Source organism: Strongylocentrotus purpuratus, unplaced genomic scaffold (genome assembly GCF_000002235.5).
Source record: "Strongylocentrotus purpuratus isolate Spur 01 unplaced genomic scaffold, Spur_5.0 spur5_scaffold_5, whole genome shotgun sequence".
NCBI classification, from domain to species: Eukaryota; Metazoa; Echinodermata; class Echinoidea; order Camarodonta; family Strongylocentrotidae; genus Strongylocentrotus; species Strongylocentrotus purpuratus.
The window spans coordinates 13,512,365-13,518,869 of record NW_022145611.1 but is presented as its reverse complement, the minus strand read 5'-3'; positions in this window follow the sequence as shown (position 1 = coordinate 13,518,869).

Genomic DNA, 6,505 nt, shown 5'->3' with positions numbered 1-6,505 from the left:
AAAGTTCTTTTTGTTTTCCGCCACTCAATAGCCTATAGGCCATTTCCCATTTCCTCTGTGTATGTGATTAGCTTATCAGTAAACAAAAGAATTGACAAAAGACCAATAAATTAATATTCGGCTTCCCCATATTTAAAACAAATCTTTATCCCAGTAAGTTTATTATTATTACGCAAATATTTGTTATCTAAAATTGTAAACATATAAATTATGTCTGAAAAATATAGCAATTTTTGCAAATTTGCTTTGTGACCAACTGACAGCAGAAACTATTAGAATATATCCGGTAATAGCCTAATAGGCATGTATATATTCCGGGCTTAATGATATTCCAAAGTCCAACCAACAAATCGATTAACAACAATACACTCTAGGAGGCCATTGTATATTATATACCCAACAATTGCAACTTAGTCGAGCTTCATTAATTAATCATCATAAGACGAATAGGCCTATAAGTAATTCATATAGGCGATGTAGGTGCGGCATCATTAAATGCGTTATTAAAGTATAAGGGAAGCCAAGGATCGGGAAAGGTGCGCTATATAGGAGACATCCCCCCCCCCCCCCCCCCCCCCTCTCTCCAACGCAGGCCGCCGCGAAACCCAATCTAGCATAATATTTATGATGCCGTTTATAATTTATGTGCGCCAGGCACAACTAACAAAAAGTGGGGAGGGAGGCTTTAAATGCCCCCCCCCCCCCCCCCGCTAAAGAAGAATCTGGTATCCATCACTTGAATTTGCTGTTTTGTGTATTGTGATTTATTTTATTTTTTGTATTTTATTACCCCCCACCCCCCCCCCCCCCCCTCACACGTATATAGTAGGCCTACAGCCATAATATTGCAAACAAGGAGAAAATGGGGGTGGGGGGGGGGCACCGGGAGCACGTTATCGCGGCTCCGTAAAGAGGATGCTTTGTATTAATTTAGCGCGGCTATCTGATATGCATACATGGATGCAATCGCGGCCGCCGTGCAATTTTATGAATGATTTTTTTTTTTTTCTTCTTTAGTCTTCAGCCATGTGACGTCAGCGGGTGTTGCTAGGCCGCGGAAATTACATATGACGACAACCGGATAAGGCGGAGTCTGCTAAATTTCATGGTATTTCGGGTTGCTAGAAATAATTAAGTGGGCAATTTTCAAGATAATGTACAATCAATTAAATTCATGTCCAAATTCCGTCTATACAGTTGAAATATCCGTATTTCCGATTGACGTGAATGCATGCACGAACCGCAACTAACTTCCGAAATTGATTGTTTCGAATCGTATTATTGTATGTGTTCCCCGAGACTGTACCGTGAAATTGAAGAATTAGTTTAATCATATTAGAAGATTATTCATGTACTTGGTAAGTCACGAAATAGACCTGTAATTGTTGGAGAACTTCGCAGTCATAAAGTAATTTTTTTAAAGAGCGATCGTCTTTGTTGGGCGAGGAGGCCGGTTGGGACCGGGTTTTAACTTTTGGGCGGGGTCGTCGGTTGGGATGGGGGGGGGGGGGTAAGAGCGCTCGGGAGATGTAGATAAATTATGTTTTCAATAATAGTGATAGCCCTTTTATGATACTGGGGATGAAATATTACATTAACAAAAAGACTTTCGAGAAATCAACGAATTCAAAGACAATCCACCACCTTTTGAAAAGTGTGAACAATATAAGAAAACAGTAATGAGAACAAGATTATTTTACATCAGAAGTCCTTGAGTTGACTTCTCGAAAGCCTTTGCATCGTGTTCATAAATTGAATAGGCCTATAGGCCTATACTGCATTGTAATAAATGCATCATACATTTTTTTTTTTTTTGCAATATACCTCTATATACTAAATACCGATTTTGCTCAATATTTGCGGCTTAATATGTTGATTAAGAGTTTATCCTTGTTTTGATCAGTATAAAATCCTCTGTCCATGTTTGACCTTGGTTAGTTCATGGACCTAACGTCCATGGTTAGTTTGACCGAAAAATCCTTACCGGATCTATCAGTGATATAGTTGGATATACGATCAATGCTCGCTTTTGAAAATATTGCTAAAATATAGAAATCAGTTTCGCACGGGAGAGGACCGGGGAAAGGGCTGAAAATGAAAGAACGAGAGGGAAAAAAGAAAACAAAATTCACTGATCGATAATCGAAATGTACATGACTATTTTGCCAGCACTGAAAAACACCTTTCTAATATTGTAGAAGGGAGATATTATGTCCCAAACCGATTTTCTTTTTTCTTTCTTTTCTTTTCTTTTGTGGGGGTCTTTTTTTGTGTTGCTTTATTGCTTTTTTTTTAGCATACATAATTATTCATTATTGTTTATGAGCAATTTTCTAAGAAGATTAGCTTCTTCTAACGAAATTGGCACTGATAACTCAAAAGCTACAGGGCATCATAATTGCGAGTTTAGAAGTTATCTCTAGACGTTGATCGTGAAGACACCCCCCCCCCCCTCCCTCCCCCGAATTGTTTTTGCCAGCCCTGAAAATATATAATCCTTTATCATGCAATCGTTTTTACATAATGAGAAAACATTGGAAATCAGGAATGATTCTTGACTTCACTGCATGGATATAATTAAATATTAAAGTACTAAACTTGTCTGCATGTCATGGACCAATATTTTTGTTTGATTCATCGATGTCATTGTATATTAAACACAAGTTTATAATCTCTCTCTCTCTCTCTCTCTCTCTCTCTCTCTCTCTCTCAAAAAAGGATTTTTAGATATCAAGTACTCCTTTAAAACAATCAGCTTTTCACAAGAAGGTAAAGGAAAAGTTAACATCGTAACATGAAAGACGGCAACGATGCATGGTGCCGAAGAACTTGATAAAAATAATTTTTACTTGATACAGAAGTGGAATAATATATATATAGTTGAAAAGGACGCGGAGACATACAATTTGTTTAATTTTGTGTTAAAGTGTAATGGGACTTGCTGATAAGTCCTATCAGAATTTTTTTTTTTTTTGTCGCATAGCCTTCATCTGAACATAGATGAAAAATGCAAACAGTACTATAGAGGTGAAGACAAGAAAATCTATAACGGTACAAGTAAGGCAGAGGGCGCTATTCAAAGAAGTTTTGTTAATTGGGCAGTATATGAAACCAAATAAAACGGTGGTAGTTATAAAATGATTAATAACAGTTATAATACTAAAATATGAACGTTAAATAAATTTCGAATTGAATATGATGATGAAAATGTATGGGTTTCAAAGATTTCATTGATATTATTTATTTGGATGAGGAGTAGGTGGATGCAGAGGGGAGAGAGGGAGGGGGGGAGAAGAATATAAGAAAACAAAATTGTGGATAACCATATCATTTTTTCTTAACTTCACTTTGAAAAGTTTGCAAAAAACTTAACTTGTAATTATATATTTGAGCGTCCCGAAAGCACATATTTGCAAACATAACTTTAAGAGTACATTTAGAATGAAAAAGTTTATTGTTGAAATAATGATGAACTTAAACACCTCATTTTAAAATGCTCTGTGCAACTTTTCCCGGTATGTACAATTTTGAAAATCCAAAGTGATTTCACCTGGACTTTGTTACTGATCAGCAATCAATCGTTAAATATATATGTTTTAATTAGTCCTACATTCGACTAGTTTCATTATTGAAATGGTTAAAAGTATTCCATCACAATGGCTTAGGCAAGATTGTGACCAAACTTTAAAAAAAAAATTTAAACCAAGAAGACAAATCAAATATTGAACTGAATGCGTCCTTTAGCTTTTCCTTCAGAAAGTCTTGATGTAGTCATGTTAATTTCGGATGAGAGTGCATTTCCTCCTAAAATTCATTTTTTTTAAATAATCCTTCAAATAACCAAATATGAACATGCTCAAAATCTGCTATTCATTTTAGAAATTTGAATATATTATGCAAGAAGCTAGAAGCCATCATACTTTTCTTTTCATGAAGGCCGCTGCTGCCTTTGACAATACATACCTCTTATGGCTTTCTTGCGCACAGCCGACGAAATTTATAATGTTATCTAAATGTGAACGATTTATGTAAATAAAGTGAGGAGTGTTGGCTAAGAAATGACACATTGGTATAATCTGGTTTATGATGGTTTATTCTCAACAATGGACAATGAAAATGTGACATAATACAGACATTCACTTTATATTTCAGTTCGATTAGAACAAACTGATACATTGGTATCATGCATATTTCACAAACACATAGATCATTATAATACATTACAATGATTACATTCATAAAGATCACAACTTTATATCATTTACAGTCGAGTCATGCAACTAATATTATGCATGTCATTTTGAATGTTATCATAAAATTTAACCATTAATCTTGAATGTCCTGAGTACAGGAGGCAGAAAACAAATCCTGTAAGTTTTTTGCCGAGAACCAGAAAGGGACTAAATCAATTTTGGAGACATACAAACAACCATATTATTCCTTTTTTTATTTTTGCCTTCTCAAAATGTTCGTTTGGAGGCACAAATGCATTATTTTTGTAGTAAAGTAAACAAGCTAAATGTCCTTCTAGCTGTATAAACAGACAGAATTCTAATATTTTGTTTTAATTGTGTTACTGTTTGAAACATAGATTTAAATTACCAAAAGGGCAAAAATATTTGGACTTTGTTTGAATTTGAGCTTGACAACTTATATATCATATATCAAACATCAAGGGTAGATTTGATATGACACCTATGCATCATATTTCAAACATTGAAGATGGAATATTAACACGACATATAATGTCAACTTACACGCTATTATACGCTACTGAGTCAATCCATTTAGCACCGTGTGTTTGTCCGATGAAATAAAAACCAAATAGATATACCGGTACCTTGAAATCCTTTGCCAAAAGACTTCCATAAATTATCTATAAACATTGTAACAGATAACATCAGCCATGTTGTTTGGGCCCTGGTGTGAAGGTGCATTAATATTTCAAGGGGGGGGGTGCACCAATCTTACTTGGTGGATAAAATGCTAGACCACTGTATATTATATTACCCGAACAAAAGTTTACCTTGGACTGTTTGGCACAGATATTTGAAATATCCTGCTTAACTTAACTGAAGTACAATACCAGATTAAATCATGTAAGCCTATCTTTTACCCATGGATATACTGTGATGTGAGAAAGAATAATGGGGGAGGGGGGGGGGGTCAATCTTACTAGGTGGATGAAATGCTAAGCCACAGTATAACAAACAATACCTAAACACTAGATTACCTTGTAATGTTTTTAATGTTTTTTTCCACAGACCTCATTTTATAATGCTACAATATTGAAAATATCCTGCTTAAGATTAACCAAGGTAGTATAACCTGATTAAACTAAGCATCATCCTTGGATAAACACCAATACCAGACATGAATAAGATTAATGACAGGATTAAAACAGATTAGGAAATACAAGCTTTATCCCTGATCAAAGCCATGCTTTCTTTGGGTGAACTAAACAAGGTTCTCACCTGGAAATGGGAAATCATGAACAATAGGTGATAATGGGTGATAATTACGGATTAAGTCATAATCTTTTAGGAAAGAGAGGCAGGGACAGCTTAGTAGGATAATGGGAACTACTTTTAGCAGTTTGCATGAATGAGAGAGAGAGAGAGAGAGAGAAGGAACACGGTATGTATGGGGGGGGGGCATGGGTGTATAGGGGAGGGGGAGGGGTTGAGGTAATACACAGTTTAGGCCAGGGTGATAAACTATTTTATAAAAATACTTTAATAAAAAACTCTAATCGGCCTTAAATCATTGACAGTAAGTTTGTTTCAACCAAAGAGCTTTGAAAGTTGAATTAGGACAGAAGGACAGTATAATCTGTTTAGACAGTGAATAATCTCATCTATTTGCACACACAATATCCTTACAATGTCTTTTTTTTTTTGGTATTTTGCATTTTTCAGATTTATAGACATGAACAGAATCTGTGAGTTGAACATGAAGAAACAATATCATCCAAGAGATTTTCAAAACTGAGTAAATACTGCATTCCAAAGCAAACATTTTTAGGGGCTGTGTTCAACTCTCATTGGGGGGGGGGGGGGGGGGGGTGGGTATACTAGACCCAACATCTTAGACCAACACAGCGCATCGCTGTTTGAGCAAGTATACATTCAAAATCAGTTCTCATGTAGATGCCATATTGTTTCTCAAAATTGGGTCAAGATCAGTGGTTCCTGGCTCATTTGAAAGGGGGCCGATATATCCTTTGGCAGGACATAAATTGCATGCCTTTTCCACTTTGCATCCCCCATCTCTACTGAACAAACTAACGAGTGGTAAGTGATGTTCCACTTTGAACGACATACATAAAGCACATACCACGAGGAATGGAAACATTAATACACGCATGACACCAGAAAAATCATGGACCAAATAATCAAAATAATCATAATTTAAAATGTTTCCAAGGCATAATAATAATTTTCATAATAGTATATTTTGATGGAATACCATCTAACAGTGAGAGAAATATTGAATGTTTATCAGT